The sequence below is a fragment of the Hevea brasiliensis genome, unplaced genomic scaffold (assembly GCF_030052815.1).
Source record: "Hevea brasiliensis isolate MT/VB/25A 57/8 unplaced genomic scaffold, ASM3005281v1 Scaf8, whole genome shotgun sequence".
NCBI lineage: Eukaryota > Viridiplantae > Streptophyta > Magnoliopsida > Malpighiales > Euphorbiaceae > Hevea > Hevea brasiliensis.
Window position 1 is genome coordinate 42,318 of NW_026615299.1, and position 18,582 is coordinate 60,899.

The 18,582-nt window shown below is 36.6% G+C and overlaps 1 pseudogene; it reads left to right on the top strand.

Moving 5' to 3' along the window:
- Nucleotides 1-13,873: 13,873 nt before the first annotated feature.
- Nucleotides 13,874-18,011, top strand: LOC131177746 (zinc finger CCCH domain-containing protein 53-like; annotated as a pseudogene).
- Nucleotides 18,012-18,582: the final 571 nt, after the last annotated feature.

The following is an 18,582-nucleotide window of genomic DNA, read 5'->3' on the forward strand; positions in this document are numbered from 1 at the left end:
AGGAGTAAATCGTAAGGTTAGAATTCCTGAAGTAATAGAACTAGTAATCAAGATAAGACTAAGAAACAAAATGAAAGTTAAAGTTGATGATGGGATAGACATCCTTGAAGGAAAAATGAGTAAGGTTGAAATAGGATTAAGATTTAGGAATAAGTGCAGCGGGTTGAAAAGATATCAACAATAGCAGAAATAGGAAAAGGAAGTGGATAAGATCCAAAGAATAGGAAGAAAGCTCGATAGAGCTAGTTATAATGATGAGGATAAGGAGGAATAGGTATGCTAGGAACATACCAAGAGCTGTTTAAAACAAGTTATTATGAGATGATAGATTAAAGGGGTAGTAGAGCCTCGATCTGAGTGCCAATGTGTCAGAAGTAGGCCATATACTAAGAAGCTATAGGAAGAAGTCTAGATATTTATATTCCAGAGAAGGAGTGAGAATTGATAAGTCGCATGGGATGAGTTGTCAGAGAATATAAACACTTTTATTACCTAGAAGGAGAGACCCAGTTTACTTTCCAATATTGATAAATGATACACTTGACCCTTGGAGGAGACTCTACCTGACTAGTTACATAAGATCGATAGAGGTTGGTCTAAGTACCTTAGTAATGACACAAAAGAGATTAAAAATTTGAAGTATCATGGGAGGAGAAGATTTATAGGTATTGACCACTGAGGTCATAAGTAGAGTGAAGATCTCGAACAAGATGCCTAGATTAGGAGCTACAGGAAAGCTACTCATAGGATACCATGGAATAAGGAACATAAGTTATGTCATTGGGAAAAACAGAGATTATTAAAACAAAGGAATGATGACTGAAGTCACCAAGAGACACGTTAGGGCGTAATAAGAGTGAGGTAAGCGCCAAGGTTAATTAAAGTTATCAGATATCAAGTCGAGAGTAATAGAGTTATAATGAATACCTGAAGTGTCAGAAGAATGGTCAATGAATAGCCAAGAGATAAGAGCATCTCTAGAAAGAGATGATGACAAATAGGACACTATAGTAGAATCAGAGAACAGTAGAATGTCATATATAATATATGAAGAGTTCGAAGAATAAATGTTTTACCAATATCTGCATAGCTGGAGGAGTAATGATTGCACTTATTTCGATAATATTCTTTTCCATATCTCTTGTTTATTCGAAAATTCGAGGACGAATTTTTCTTAAGGGGGGAAGAATGTAACAACCCAGAAAATTAAAAAAAATATATATATATATTTTGAAGAATGGGATTGGCGTGTGACAGTGGGTTTCCCACTGTCACAGCAGCCTTTTTATTTAAAAAAAAAAAAATTTCAAAAGAAAAACGGGAGGAAACCCCCCCCATTTCTCTTCTCTCCCTCTCCTTCCCTCCCTTCTTCTTCTTTCTTTTTCCGGTGACCGGCCGGCGACGTCCCAAGCAGCTCCCCACCGGCCGGCGACCCTCCGGCGACCACCAGGACCACCAGAAACGGCGGCAAGAGAGGGAGAGGAGAGAGAAAACGCGCCTGTGGGCGGCTTTCCGGCGCGATTCCGGCTTCGTCCGACGTCCGATCGAGGCGATTCCGGTGGCGTTGGAAAGCTTGTTCCGAGAGCTTTCTTTTGACACCAATTTTGAAGCAAATGGAGGTCGGATGAGTGAGATATGGAGGAGAGAAGTTTCGGGTTTTTCAAGCTTTTTCATCAGATCTACGACGATTCGACCGTTGGATCGACGATCCGAGACCACATATGGACTGAGGAAGAGGAGAGGAACATGGTGGTATGATCAGATCCGGCAAATGTCGCCGGTGATCGTGGCCGCCACCGTCTTGCGGTGGTGCGTGATGGCTCCGTGAGCTATGGAGATGGTTCAACTTCCAGAGGCTTCCTCATAAATTTTTGGAATTTTTGAGACACAGATAAACCGGATAAGACAATTTTTATTATTTCTGCATGCATGGAGCATAAATACAATGTTTCTTAAACAGGAAAAATTGGAGAAAAATTCTAAGAAAAATATATGATGAAAGTAAAATTATTTGGAGATATTCTATGGTGTTAGTTGAATTTTTGGGTGATCGTAGAATATTTTTGAGAAATATGGATAGATTTTAGTTAAATTTTTAGTATATAGGCATATAAGATTGTTTGAAATTAAGATGTTTAAATTTTATATGATTGGTTGAAGCTTGAGGATGGAGGTTTAAATATGTGAATATTAAATTGGGTTGAATTAATAATATGTTAGCTATTGGAAACTTATGGAATTGAGTAAAATTCTTGAATAAAATATTCATGGGTGACTAGAAAATTATAATTCATTTTGCAATAGCCTTATAATATTATTAAGGACCGCGGGGTAAAATTTTAGAATTTTTAGAGCTTGTTTGAGTGGATTTTTGAAAAATATCAATTATAGGGACTAAAACGTAATTTTTAAGATTTTGAGTATTGTGCGATTTGGAGGGCGGGAGGGCCATGTGATATTGATGAGATGTGATTGTGGGAATTGAGAATTTAGAAGTGTTATTTGAGCATTTTTGCAGGTTGGGTAGGTCCCAGGTATAGGGGAGATTCTGCCGGATTTTCGGCATGAATTAAATTTGTCTATTGCCTCTTTAGAGTTTTATCTTAACTTAGTACTAATAAATTTATAATTTAATTATTAGGTGATCGAGGTCACTATTTTATTTTCGCTCCAGCCACAATAGTCATCGATTATCTTGTGAGTAAAATATTAATTTTAATTGTAATTTCGATATTATTATATGTTCAAGCATGCCCATGCATCACTTATATGCATATATTTATGTAGTTAAACTCTAGGCACGATTTATGTTGCATTCATAACTGTTAGCGTGCCATGGATGTTGTTGTGGTAATTTGGAGCAGTGTGCGTGCGTTGGCGTGCGTGTGATGTGGTGTGGACTATGGATAGGACGGGTAGACACGACTTGAGATCTTATTGGGACCGGTCCTTGGGGTAGACACGGCTTGAGTTCTTCGCTGGGACCCCGATTTGGTTATTAAGTGGAAGTCCGAGCTGAGTTCTTCGCTGGCACCAGGTTGGATTTAAGAGAGCTGTATAGGGGATCAGCTCCCATATATTATGATTGATGTTACAGGGTGCGTGAGTGCTCCAAATTTACCTTTTTGATGTTATGATGTGAAGATGATGTTGATGTTGCATTTCACTCTACAGGGTGCATTAGTTTTAGATAGTTATAGAGATTATGGTTAAAATTGATATTTTACTCTCTGAGTCGAACGCTCACTCCTGTTCACCATATTTTTCCAGGCTACAGGAGGAGACATTTTTCAGAATAACCTGTCCCTTTCCTCTCAGGTTATGAAAAGATTACTTAATTGTATTATTATTCTCTAAATTTGTAATTTAGGACTCCGCATGTGCTAGTAGTAGCATTAAGCCTATCTGAGACTGTATGAATTCAAGTTTTCATATTAATAAATGAAAAGAAAAAAATTTTTTATGAGTTTTAAATGGTTATAAATGAGGTAATAGGGTTGAGCTGGGCTCCCCTGATTTTAGTTTTACGAAAGTTACAGGCTAAGTTGGCCCAAAATGAAATTGTAACAGTTTAATTTAAATTATCTTATATGCATATTGGGCCTAAATTGTGGGCCTGGTTATGGATTTGAGGAATAGTTAGGCTTACTACGGGTCTCGGGAGCTTTAAGCTGGCCCAGGTCCTAGTGCCGGTCCGGCCCATAGGTTGGGTCGTGACAGAAATATTTATAACATATAAAATATATAATATAATCTATATGGGCCCTATCTATATGCATTGCTAAGGAGGTGACAACCTTGGACACTTTGCAGATCTGGACTCCCAAAATTTCAGTCTAATGTCCACTTGGCCTTATTTTCAGTACCTGCGTGAGAAAATAAATCCATCACGATAAGCATTGCTGCTTAGTGGTGCAATAATATAACAAATAAATAATATACAATAAAGGAATAAATAAAACATAATTCGGATAATTAAAATTTAATTGCACTTTATATGGGGTTTATAAAATTTAATAACTTTTATCATAATTTAGTCCTCTTTGGCGGTGCTTAGTTCATAAAGTTACAGTAATAATATATCAAGTTACAGTAATAATATACAATTTAACACCCCTGATTTTTAAATATATTATTTTTGGGCAAATATTGATGTTTTAATTTTATTTAAATTTTAAGAAATTATTTGAGATTTTTTCGGATTTTAAAAATCGGGTTCGATTTTCCGAAAATATAAACTTTGATGATTTTTAAAAATTTATTTAAAGATCACGTGGCAAAACTAAAAATATATTTGGAGTCTACAAATTTTTCTGAGTTTTCTGAAATTTTTTCGAAATTTTTGGACCTCGTTTTCGGTCCCGAGGTAGAGTAAAAATTCAAAATTTTGTATCTTGAATTGAACCGGTCGAATCGGATCGGTCTTCTTCTTTTTCTCTTCCTCCCCGCGGGCGTCCGACCCCTCTCCCTTTCTCTCTCTTTTTCTCTCTCCTCCCTCCTCCCCTTGCCGCGCCGCCGCCTCCCCTGCCACCCCACCTCGCCGGCGCGCCACCTCAGCCCTCCCCACGTAGTGTCGCTGGAAACGCCTTGACGGCTCGAGCGGCCTTGCGCGCGCGCGACCTTTAGTCTTCCTGGCCAAAATCTGGCCAATCCGGCCACCAATCGGACCAGGTCTTGTGTCTAAACTCATCTACTCGTCGAGAGCTTTCCATAGACACCAAGAACACCGAAATTCATCTAGCAGTTTGTCCAATTTTTGCCCGGGAAGTTTTAGCCCATTTTGACTTTCGGGCAAGATTTCTCGCAAACCGTGAACCCCACGAGAAAACCGAGAGTACCAGAGCGCTCCACTCGTCGAGAGCTTCGCGGGGATATAAATTTCAAAATTTTTCGACATCGTTTTTCGGTGGGTCCCACGAAACTTCGCAGTATTTTTCCGAGCATTAAATGAGCTTAAAAAATTTTGAAAAATTTATGTACTAACCCCCGTGTTGTGGGCTTCATGTAGGTATCCTCAATTCGCTAAAATTCGACAGTTGACCGGATCTGTGAATTTCCGGCCAGACAGACCCGTTACCTGAAAAGTCTTCGAATTAGACCGAGGTTTTAGCTACCACCCCATTGTCAAACGTCCCGAGCGCGTCCCTGAAGTCGGAATCGGCAAAGGTAAACCCGAACCTTGTTTTTTCGTAATTTTCTAGTGCTTAAATAGGATTAAAAATCCATAAAATATTCGTGGTAGCTCAGAAAATTATGATTCTTTTTGCAATAGCCTAGTAATATTGCTAAGGACCGCAGGGCAAAGTTTTAGAATTTTTAGAGCTTGTTTGGGTAGTTTTTGCAAAAATGATCAATTATAAGGACTAAATTGAAATTTTATATATTGTGATGGATGACTGATTTGATGGGCCTAGGAGGGGCTGTGTGATGTGATTGAGTTGCGGATATATGGGTTGTGAATATAGAAGTGTATTTTGAGCCATTTTGCAGGTTGGGTGGGTCCTAGATATAGGGGAGACTCTGCCGGATTTTCGACACGACTTAGGACGTACTTAGTCTTTTCTTGATTTGTATTGAGTCATTTGTATTAAATAATTGTAATGTAATTGTCAGATGAGCCGGGACAGCCTTCTTCCTCCGCCCAGCCGCCACAGTGACCGTTGTCAAGTCTGTGAGTAAAATATTAATTTTAATTGTAATTTTACTATTATTATATGTTCAAGCATGCCCATGCATCACTTATATGCATATATCTATGTAGATAAACTTTAGGCACGATTTATATTGCATTCATAATTGTGAGAGTGCCATGTATGTTGTTGTGGTAATTTGGAGCAGTGTGCGTGCGTTGGCGTGCATGTGATGTGGTGTGGACTATGGATAGGACGGGTAGACACGGCTTGAGATCTTCGCTGGGACCCGGTCCTTCGGGGTAGACACGGCTTGAGTTCTTATTTGGGACCCGATTTGGTTATTAAGTGGAAGTCCGAAGTGAGTTCTTGTTTGCACGATTGGAATTAAGAGAGCTGTATAGGGGATCAGCTCTCATATATATATGATTGATATTGCTGGGTGCGTGAGTGCTCCAAATTACCTTTTTGCTGTTATGATGTGGATTTATTGCTGATGTTGCATTTCACTCTACAGGGTGCATTAGTTTTAGATAGTTATAGAGATTATGGTTAAAATTGATATTTTACTCTCTGAGTCGAACGCTCACTCCTGTTCAATATTTTTCCAGGCCACAGGAGGATATTTTTGAGGTTAACCTGCTTTCTCCCTCGCAGGTTATTTATTCATGCTTGTGTAATTCTATAAATTTCTAGAATTTTCGCATGTGCTAGAAATGTTTATTTGATATGGGTCTGTAAACTAAATTATTATTTTGGACCTGTAAACTTAATATTCTATGCATGTTTGATGGATTGGATGAGGGAGCTGAGCTCCCATTTATTTTATCTTTGATGAGTATGTGGAGGGTGAGCTGAGCTCCCCAATTGAGTATTTACTATGTTTACAGGTCGGGTGAGTCAAAAACTCCCCGTTGGTAGGTCCATTTTATGGCCGGACTCTGTCCAGTTGATTTCTTGAAATTGGGCCCAAATGGGCCTTAGAGTTGGGTTAAGTGAATAGTTAGGCTTACTACAGGCCTCGGGAGCTTTAGGCTGACCCAGGTCCTAGTGCTGGTCTGGCCCATAGGTTGGGTCGTGACATACAATATACAAATATTTTAATAATAATATTCTTAATTTTTATATTATTATGAAAGGTACATTTGTAACATTTATTCAAATTATATTTCTATTACTAATATTTTTGTATCATTTAATTCAATACTTTATAGGTTATCTTAGATTATTTCATAATAATTAAAGTTTTCAGAGTAATTTCATAATAGATAAATTTTTAATATCAGTTTAGTTAATTTCAATTCTTTCTACTAAATAACTAATCTAATTGATTTGAAGTCTTCTTACTCATTTATTTAATTTCTAATATTTTTAATTACTAATATTCTTAATTTATTTCAATAAATTTTACTGCTCAAGTAACCTATGACAGGCTGACTAAATTGGATAAGCGGGTAACTGGGCACTGGACACCGTGGTGTCTCGGGCCGTCATACTATGGAACGTGAAATACGGAACGTCAACCACGTACGCAGTTAGTATGGCTAAAAGCTATGATAACAAATCAGTATAGCTAAAAGCCATGATAACAGATAATCGGGCATACAAGCCATAAATGCAAGCATAAAGCCTTACGTAGTACTGCTCAAATAAAACCCTATTGACATGCCAATCTATTCAATCTGACACATGTATCTAGGCAATACATGGGTACATAGTACCATTAAGGGTTCATAAGTATCATTATTTCATTATATGTTCTAATTATAATTTATAATGTTTTAATTTTATTTATAATAGAACATAAATCTCCAAATCTAATTTTTACATAATTTATGAGTTCATCGTAATTTATACATTCATTTTATCATCCACATTGATCACAATTTACATTAATTATTTTCATGTACCATTGTACTTAAACATTTTTCTTTTTCCTCATAATGAGAACAAGTATTTATAATTCACCTTAATTCCTCTCATGTACCACTTATTAGGTAGGATATTATTATTGTTCTAATTATCATGAAACATAATTCCTCATGTTGACTTCATCTCATTTATACATTTGACAATTTACTTATGTTAATTACAATTTCATATTTCAAATTGAATTACTAATGTGTCATGAATTCTATTTGTGATGGGCTTATATGCCCTAACGACCTATTCATATGAATTAGGTGACTTACTTTTCATGTTTTAAGCAATCTATGAATATTTCATGGATTTCAAATTTATGGCCTTAATTCCTACACAATTGCTGCAATTTATCAGTCACATCAATAAATTTTCATGTACCATTTGTACATCAACATATTTTCCTTTCTCTCAGGAGGAGAACTAATGTCAAAGTCATACATCCATATGATTCTTTTATTCATTACAATAATTATATGTATTATCAGTCGCAATTTTTCCTAAGGCCCTCCATGTGGGTTATTCCCTTATGTCCTAGAGTTACTCAAATTCAAGAATTTAAATTCACTAATTTCATTATATATTATCGTTCATAATGTATTCTCTAATTTATTTTATTTTTTCTTATGTCATAGAAGTTACTATTCACTTGACCATTTCAAATCAAAGGTTGACTTTATAATTTATAATAGATTTGTTAAACCTAAGTTCACAAAGATACCACATTTTGCATTTTATTTTTGTTGGAATTGATTGCCAAACTCAATTCCTAGCCTTCTAAGTTTTATTTCAAATTTTCAGATTTTAAGGTCCATGTTCACTGTTCTATTGGACCTTGCTATAGTGACAATTTGACAAAACTTTCTTTATAAAATTTGTTCCTCTATGTGTCTAGTTTAATTCCCTTTTTGAATCACCCCATTTAGAGTTTTGTAGCTCAAGTTATAGCCTAAATACTATAACTGGCCGGATTACAAGTTTACTAGAATTTCTAGGTAGAATTCCATTCTGACAGTTTTGGTGTCCTGACTTTGGTGGACAATTTCATTAAGTTATGGTCAAAATTTTATTATAGCTCAAGTTGTGGCCTAAATACCATAACTGGCCAAATTATAAGTTTTCCAGAATTTCTAGGCAGAATCTCATTCTGACAGTTTTGGTGTCATGACTTTGGTGGACAATTTCATTAAGTTTTAGTCAAAATTTGGAGTTATGTTCTTCATAAAAGTTGTCCTAAATTGTCTAAGCTTTCTATTGATATAAATTTCAGGTCAATTAGACATGTCTACACTGAGTTATGACCAAATGAACAAATACTATTTATTTGGTTAATTTCCAGAGACATCATGATAGTCACCCGGATTGGAGTAGTTTTTAGGTCAACTTGGGTTAGTTTTCTAAGTAGAGTTTCTTCACAAAAAATGTTGCATTATGTGTCTAGTTTAACCTCCAATTGGCCTTGCACCAATTGGAGTTACACAAATAAAATTATTGCAACCTAACCATACTAGACTCAAGTCCACTAATTCTGGCACAATGGGGGCAGCATACCAAGTCAATGTTTAATGCTACAATTCATTCTAATTTAGGGTTAATTCACTCTAAATGGTCACTAATTGACCATTGGAGCACCAATTTACTATCAATTGAACATATCTCCAAATTTCTTCTCAAAACCCTAGCTCCCAACTAAATCTTCACACAATACCTACCATTTAAGTATACTAACATACCTAGCATCAAATTCAGGCACAATATCAAATTCATTTGGCATCAAACACTTCAAATCCTACCCCTATACAAGCTGGCCGAAATTTGTGTCTTTAATTTCATGCATAAATATCAACTTTTCCCTTGTAATTCATGCATACTTAACCTTAATTTCAAGTTTAGAAAAGAAAAGTGGAGTGTAACTAGCACTAACCTTGTGTGAGCAGAATTTTTTCTTAATTAATCTTTAATTTTCCTTCACTTTCTTTCTTTTTCTAGGCTGCCAAACACTTTCCCAAGTGATGTAGACAAGGTTTAATGAAAGAAACTCAGCGTTTTTGTGGTGAGAAATTAAGGCTTAGAAGAGAGAGATTAGAGAGTTTTAATGGAGGTTAAGAGAGATGGGAGTGGCTGCCAAATTTAGTTGAGGAGATGAGCATAATTTCTTTTCTTTTTTTTTTATCTCATTTTATTTAGTTTTTATTCTTTTAAAAGGCTTGGCAATTTTCTATTGGTTAGGATTTTAATTTTATTCATTTATGATATCATGCTTATATCATAAATGTGATTTTTATTTCATTTCCTTTTCTACTCATTTTTAATTTAATTATCATCAATTTTTATTCATATTTTATGTCATATAATTTATTTATTTAATTGAACAAGTTCGTCAAAAATCGTCTTTGAAGGCGAAATAACCAAAATGCCCTTCGTTTTTCTTAATGGACTAAAATTGTCTGTACTGATTTAAAAATTTTTTTAAATATTTTCTTGGCATTCGAATACCATCAAAACCTCAATAACTCTTCTCTGGAGTCCCAAAAATTATTTTACAGAATTTCTCTCGAGTTTAGGACTACTAGCTGTGAAGACAGCAACTTCTCGTTAGGGTCACCCATCACCGGGGCACCGGCTCATTTAACTTTGTTGTATTTCATTTCTAAAATTTTTTCTTAATTTTTCTTATCATTATTTGGTCTATATATGACTCCTTACTTTAATCTAAATATAGTTCCAGACATTCTAGCTGTCCGGACAGACGTTGGTCATCGAAACAGTAGAACGTACGGACTACCTAAAGTGAGAACGTTACAATCCATTTGCCTACAGGGTTGAATTTACTTGCTTGCCATAACAAAGGCGTTTATCCACCTATTTATCTGGTTGATTTTACTTGCCCATCTTAATTAAGGTGTTTACCCTCCTGCCTACTGAGTTGAATTTACTCATCTGTCTTAACAACGGCGTTTATCCACTTTTTGAGTCGAATTTACTCGCCCGCCATAACAAAGGCTTTTATTCGCCTTTCTACCGCACCAACTTTACTAACTCACTATAATAAAGGCGTTTATCCGATTGTTTCCTGAGCCGATTTTAGTCGCTAATTTACTCGCCCACCATAACAAAAGCATTTATCTGCCTGCCTACCAAGCCAAATTTACTCGCTCACCATAATAAAGGCATTTATTTGCTTGTCTATCGGGCTGACTTTACTCGCTCATCCTAACTAAGGCGTTTATCTGCTAGCCTAATAGGCCAAATTTACTCATTTGCCATAACAAAGGCATTTATTCGCCTACTTATTGGACCGAATTTACTCGTTCGCCATAACTAAGGCGTTTATCCACCTGTTCGCCTAGTTGAATTTACTCTCCTGTCCTAATTAAGACGTTTATCTGCTTGCCTATAGGGATAAATTTACTCACCTGTGGTAACAAAGGCATTTATTTGCCTGCCTACTGAGCCGAATTTACTCATTTGTCTTAACAAAGGTGTTTATCTGCCTGCCTACTGGGCTAATTTTACTCGCCTCACATAATAAAGGCATTTATCTGCCTGCCTATCGGGTTGAATTTACTCGTCTGCCCTAACTAAGACGTTTATCCACCTACCTACTGGGATGAATTTTCTCACTCGTCGTAACAAAGACATTTATCTGCCTACCTACCGGATAAAATTTACTCGCCTGCCATAACAAAGACGTTATCCGCTTACATACGGGGCTGATTTTACTTGTCCGTCCTAATTAAAATATTTATCTGCCTACCTACTGGGCCAAATTTACTCGCCTAGTGTAACTAAGATGTTTATCTACCTGCCTACTAGGCTGATTTTACTCGTTCGACCTAAGGTGTATATTAGTCTACCAAATTAGCTACGGTATTCATTTGCCAGTCTAAAAGGACCAAACAGTCGCCCATTATTCTTAAGGCATTCAATCGTGACCAAACACTCGCTCACTATTTTTAAGGCATTCAGTCGCCCGTTTGCCAAGGTGTCCAATTGCCCACCCGCCATAAGGCATTCAGTCGCCCATTCTACTAAAGTGTTTGCTCGCCCATCCCATTAAAGCATTTGCTCACCCGCCTAAGCTAAAGGCAATTATTAACACTCGATATATAAGGAAAAGTTCACTTGTCTAGGTGAAGAGTTTATAAATCTACTAAGTGATGAACATTAGTATAGGCTATTAAAACACATGAAAAGAAAAGGATAGAAGAACCAAACCTAAAGATTTGGATAAGATGGGGGGGACTAATTATGTTACTCGCTCGAATCCCACTCATTTATAGGATGTTCACCCACTTAGTAGGAATAATATTGTTTGCCCGTCTAGCTAGTATAAGGATGTTCACCCACTCGCCCATAGGATGTTCACCTGTCTAGTTAGTATAAGGATGTTCACCCACTCACCTATGGGACATTCGCCTGTCCAGCTGGTATAAGGACGTCTGCCCACTCGCCCATAGGACATTTACCCATAGGACATTCGCCCACTTGCTCATGGGACGTTCGTCAGTCCAGCTAGTATAAGGATGTTCACCTACTAGCTCATGGGACGTTCGCTTGTCTAACTGGTATAAGGACATTCACCAACTCGCCCATGGGATGTTCGCTCGTCTGGCTGGTATAAGGACGTTAACTCACAGATCATGCTAGCCTAACAAGCATAAGGAATGCTCGAACATGGCAGATCTCCCTCTCCCAGGAGAGGATTCCGAGATACTCGCATGATAAGTTAGAATCCTAATAAGATAATGACTCCTAGACCAATAAGAACTCTATTAACAGGATAATTCGATATATTCGGGGATCAACCTCTATCACAACTCAACACTCCTAATCCCAATGAGAGTTTAACTGACACACACACACACACACACACACACACACACACACATATGAAGATTGATAAGTACATAGGGTCTAATCTCTATTCACTCAACTCTATTATCATTCTCTAAAATCCTAATACTGGCTAGGCATTAGAGTAGTGATCAACTAACACATCTGGTGCTTTCTCGTTTTGCAGATTCATACCCGTGAAGATTTATGTGACAATATTAATTATGATAATATTATGTAATATATAAAAATATAATAAAAAATTATACAAAAAAATAAATTATAAATTTTTATAATCAGTATAATAACGTGTAACGCATATTTAAAAAAAAAATTTTAAAAAAAGAAAAGACATAATAGTAAATTTATGAAAGTATCATTATTATTTTTTATTTCATATTTTTCTAAATAAAAAAAAATATTTATATTTTTCTTTCCTCTTTCTTATTTTTTACTTGTTTAAACAAAAAAATAAAAAATAAAATTTATTTTCCTTTCCCTCTTAAAAAGTTACCTAAACAAGGATAGGAAATTTATTTATTTTTAAAAAATAGTGATTAGACAGGAACTCAGGTATGACCCACATTTGAATGATGATGATCAGATGAGATGAATGGATTATTTAATATTGAGTTTTAAAAATTGAAATTATTTTTTTAAATAAAAGTAATATTTTAAATATTATTAAAAAATAATTTTAAAAAATAATTTTATTATTTTAATATTTTTATAATTAAAAGTTATTAAATTTAATTTTTAATTATTTTTTAATATTTTATAATTAATATATTTAAAAAAATAATTTTTTTAATAATAATTTCAATAACCCTGTCTTGAAGTGTATTTGGCTGCGGAGTATACAACGTGTGATTTTTGGGAGTTGGAGGAAGATTAAACATCCATGGGAGTTGATGTACAGAAACATTACCAAAATGTCATTTCTGAGGATTCAAATCCATTTTAAATTTTACATCTCAAACTACCAAAGGAGGAGTTTGTCAGAATGATGGCAAGTGAACGTGCACTATTTCAAACACATTCAGCAAACTTTCCCACGCGCTCTGCTTCTGCGCGTGTACTCATCCAGCCCTTCTCTCCTTCATGATTTCATTAGCTTTAGCTTTCCCCTAGTCGTACCCCCCCCCAATGGCCAAGGGCCTCAACTAACTTTATCCATATTTGGATTATATATATATATATATATATATAATTAAAAATAAAAATAAATTTCAAACTAAATTTATCCATATTAGGATTATTAATGAAATTTGTTTTTAAAAAAATTATTTTTTTGAAAAATATGTTAATTAAAAATAATTTAAAATTGTATTTAATTTTTTTTTGAAATAATAATTTTTTTACTCCAAAATCTTAATGATAAACGGGTTTGAATTTAGAAGTAGATCTGAATCTACTGTCTCTCTCCCCGCCTTGTTTTGTCCATTTCTGTGAAGACAAAATCCCTATAAAATAAAGCAGAAAGAGAGAGAAACCCAAAAAACCAACCGAGAGAAAGTGAGAGTGAGTTTACCCTCTCTCAGGGGGGCTGCTGCTGCTGCTGCTGCTACTCAGCTGCCATAAAAAAAATTTGTGGTTCTTCCGAGTTTTAATGAGTAAGAGAAGCTCCACCATGAAAGCTTACCTTGGCACCTAATGAAAGCTTACCTTTGATTCTCTCTCTCTCTCTCTCTCTCTCTCTCTCTCTATCTTCTTGAAAGGCCTTATCTTTGAGAAGGTCGGAATATTGGGTTCAGGAGTAGAGGGAGAAAAGCTCTCATCTTTATCGTCTCTAACCTTATAATAGCTTCTCTTTCCTTTTAACTTCAAAATCATTGTATACTCTAAAACAACAAAATCCCATTCCATTATTGTTTGCCCTTTTCAACAAAGTCCACACTTTTACTTCTCACCCTTCCTCTCTTTATCATTTTGTTCTTTCTCTTTCTACGAACTGTGTGAGGTTTGCGAGGTGTGTGTGTGCGTGTGTGCTTTTATTGTGTTTTTTCCTCCATGGATTCTTATGAAGCTACCAAGATGGTGTTTTCAAGGATCCAAGTCTTGGACCCTGAAAATGCCTCAAAAATCATGGGTTACCTTCTTTTACGGGACCATGGAGACAAGGAGATGATACGCTTAGCCTTTGGACCAGAAACCCTGTTGCATAATATTATCCTCCAGGCCAAAACCCACTTGGGTCTTACCTCTAATACACCTTCAACACCTTCCACACCCTCTTCTCCTTCACCTTTTAATCCCACTTCTAGACCCAACCCCTTGTCCATTTCTTCCTCAAGAATCACTTTCAATAATGGCTTTGACATCACAAACCCATCTTCACCATCATCAAATTCTTGGCCTATTCTGAGTCCTAGCTCTAGTTCCTCACTCTCTTATGCTAGTGTTGTTAATGGAACCAGTAATAATCACACCGGTTCCTCATCTCTATCATCTACTATGTCGTTATCTAATGCATTTCCATACTACAACAGCAGCAACACTAACAATCACAGCAGTAGTGATCTCATTGATGAGTATCAACTTCAAGGCCACTTCTCCTTCCTCAATGATTCAAAGACCGATGATTTGTTTGATCCCCGGCTTGAGTTAGCTGTGAGCCCAACGGCATACGGTGATACCCATTTGCATAGAAGAAGTTTTTCGGTTCCAGGCATGTGTTATGAGTGCGAAGATGCTAATTCCGGGCTTGGATGGAAGCCATGCTTGTATTTTGCGAGAGGGTTTTGCAAGAATGGTACCAGTTGCAGGTTTCTTCATGGGAGTCAGCTGATGGTGCGGCCATAGTTGGCTCACCAAGTAAACTCAGCGAGTTTGAACAGTGCCAAGAACTTCTTAGATCAAAAGCTGCCGCTACCCAGCAGCAAAAGCTAGCTGCAGCCTCACAGTTTATGGCCGGAGCTTCTTTTCCTTACAACAAGTGCATGAATTTCCTCGTCCAACAACAAAATGACAGCCAAAGGTATATATATATATATATATGCATACCCATAACTTGTATATGCAAGTCTTGGAGTTGAGAGAGCCCTTTCGACTCAGACTTGTTATGTTACCATTTAGAAGTTGCATGCTGGTATTCTGAGTGGCTATTGACAATGGGATGTTGGTAATTCTTTAGGAATGGTTTAGTTATTTTTGACTGCCATTTTCAATGCGCTGTTTTAGATCGGCTGCGGCAGCTGCATTGATGATGGGAGATGAGCTTCACAAGTTTGGGAGATGCCGCCCTGAAAGGAACGATTTCTCGCCATTGGGGCTGGGAGGGGCAATGAATCCAGGTTCCAGACAGATCTATTTAACATTTCCGGCTGATAGCACATTTAGAGAAGAAGATGTTTCAAATTACTTCAGGTAATTAATGTTCCATGGTTTCTGTTCCCTTTTTCTCCATAAAGTGAATAATTGAACGACGTTTGGCTAAAAGTAGTTTCTTTGTGTGGTTTTGAAGCATTTATGGGCCAGTTCAAGATGTGAGGATTCCTTACCAGCAGAAGAGAATGTTTGGTTTTGTTACCTTTGTGTATCCAGAGACAGTAAAGCTTATATTGGCTAAAGGGAATCCTCATTTCGTCTGTGATTCGCGTGTGCTTGTTAAGCCTTATAAGGAGAAGGAAAAGTCCCAGACAAGTATAGGCCTATTGATCTTTTTCGATTTCTTTGTGTTGCCCTTTTTTTTACAGTGATTTATTGTGTTTCTTGTTTTACCCATCTCAGGAAGCAGCAGCAGCAGCAGCATCAACAGCAGATGGAGAGAGGAGAGTATTCAGCTTGTTCAAGCCCTTCTGGGCTTGATTCCAGAGAGCCATTTGACCTCCACCTTGGTAAGCAAAATGGCAAGAATTGGCCTCCTTCAATTCAAAATCAATACTAGTATTTCCAAGCAAAATTAATACTAGTACACATTGTAGGAGCTAGAATGTTTCAAAATACTCAGGAGATGTTATTGAGGAGGAAATTAGAAGAACAAGCTGAATTGCAGCAAGTCATTGAACTCCACGGGAGAAGGCTAATGAATCTGCAACTTCTTGACTTCAAAAACCGTAATAATCAGCAATTTCATGGTTTGTCTACTGGATCTCCCATTCTCTCACCAACTCTCTCTCGCAACACTAACAATAGCCACAACCTCATTTTTCCACCTGATGGCATCGATCAAGAACTTCCCGAAGGTTGATTAATGATAACAATTAAAAATGATTTGGTTTATTTTTTTGGTGTTCAAGAAAATGAGGTTTATAATAGATAGTGTGCATTGTATATCTTCAGAGAATAGTGGTAACCCAGATGCTGCAGCAGCTTCTAGAAATGCGGTTCCTGAAGCTGAACAGGAAGTGAATCCAGATGGGCATGACAGTAACGGCAATAGCAAAAGCAATAGTATTAGTAGCATGGAGGAGAAGACCAACCCTGAAGAAAGTGATCTCCATGAAAGGTAAGATACCTGAAATCTTTAATATATAAAGAAAGTTACTCACGGAGCAAACACCGCATTTATACTCAGATTCTGTATAGACCCTGCTATATTCTGCTTTGGGAGTTCTGCTCTCCATTTAAGTACATCTCTTATTCTTTAAATTTTTCACTTTAGCACAATTTTTACTTTTTCAAACTTTTTCCTTTTGTCATGTGAGCAGTCTGGAGCATATCCTGCCAGAGAACCTTTTTACTTCTCCTAAGAAATCAGCTGGCGACCACACAGTCTTCTCCGCTGCTGCTTTGGAGGTCGATGAAACGAGTACATCTTCAAACAACCCCATAATGCCCACCAATTCCACTCTCAGCATGACTTCACTTGATTCGTGTTTTCTCCAAATGCCCAGGTGAGAAACAAAAATATTTTAGTAGTGTAACACCAAATAGAGGAAGAAAGTTAATAAATTTTTATTTGTTTTATTCAGGATTTCTTCCGGGCATGGAACCATTGGCATGTAGTTGGCAGAGGTGAGCATGGCCAGCAATGGGGAGATTGACTTTGCTAGGGTAAGAGAGATTATGAACATATCAATTTTTTTTTTTTTTAATGATTGTACCTTGTAGGCACATGCATACAATTTGTTTACTTTTCTAGTCAAATGGGATTTCCTTTATAATGTTTTGGGCTGTTTTGTTCATCTTTGCAGAAATATTGGAAAAGCATTATACAAGGAAGAAAAAGAAATCCTCTAGCTGTATAGCCAAAAACCATACAACAAAGAAAAAGATCTGTGGACAAGATCTCAGCAAGATCACCATCATCATCAATACATACTACTTACAATGAATAGATAATGCATACATAAAAGGAAAGATGAACTGATATATGGGAGTGGGGGTCTTTCTGTTTTTCCTCACTGTGTAGTGAACCCTCTTCTCTGTGGGTGAGTGTGTGTGTGTGTGCTGGACTACACAGCAAATAGCAGAAGAATCAAAAGGCTAGCAGTAACTCACTCTCTTATCATCTGTAATTTAGTCTTTTTCTTTTACTTTGTTTTACCATCCTTAATTTCTTGTTGTTATTGAAAAGAAAAGATTGAACCCTATATAGAAATGAGGTTCTTGTATCTGTATGGACAAGTAGAAGGATACTTCTATGTCATTATGTGTACAGAATAGACCCAGAAGTTTAAAGAACTGTAGGAGGGGTATAACAACCATATGGATATGGAGCCCAAAAGGGTAAAGCAGTGCAATGAGTGAAGTGGGGGGTAAAAGCTGTCTCACTGCCACTTTTCAAGTTTTATTACCCTTGTTGTCACAGTATCTGTCATCCATTAGATTAAGAAACAGGCAGAACAGAAAAGGTGTTTAGGAAAACTACATTTAAAAAATAATAATAATAAAAATAAAAGGAAGGGTAAAGTAAAGATTGTTCTTTCATGTGATTAAAGGTTACTTTAGGGACTTTTTTGTCTCGTTCTGTTGTTTCTTTTAGGTGGACATGAATGGGTGAGGTCCACACTGTCACATGGTTTCTGACAACATGTATGAATGGTATCTGGGTACCACTCACTCCTCTCCCTTTCACGCTTTAACCTCGTCAAGATTTAAACATTTCTTCCTTTGTTTTGCAAATCTTTAAATTTTGCCAGTTCCACATTTGCTATAGATTGCTAGTCTTGCTGCCTGAAGAATTGGCCCCTCACCGCACAACTTAGGGGTTCAAACAGAAAAGAAAATTGGGACGTTGTTAGCTTCTGTTGGT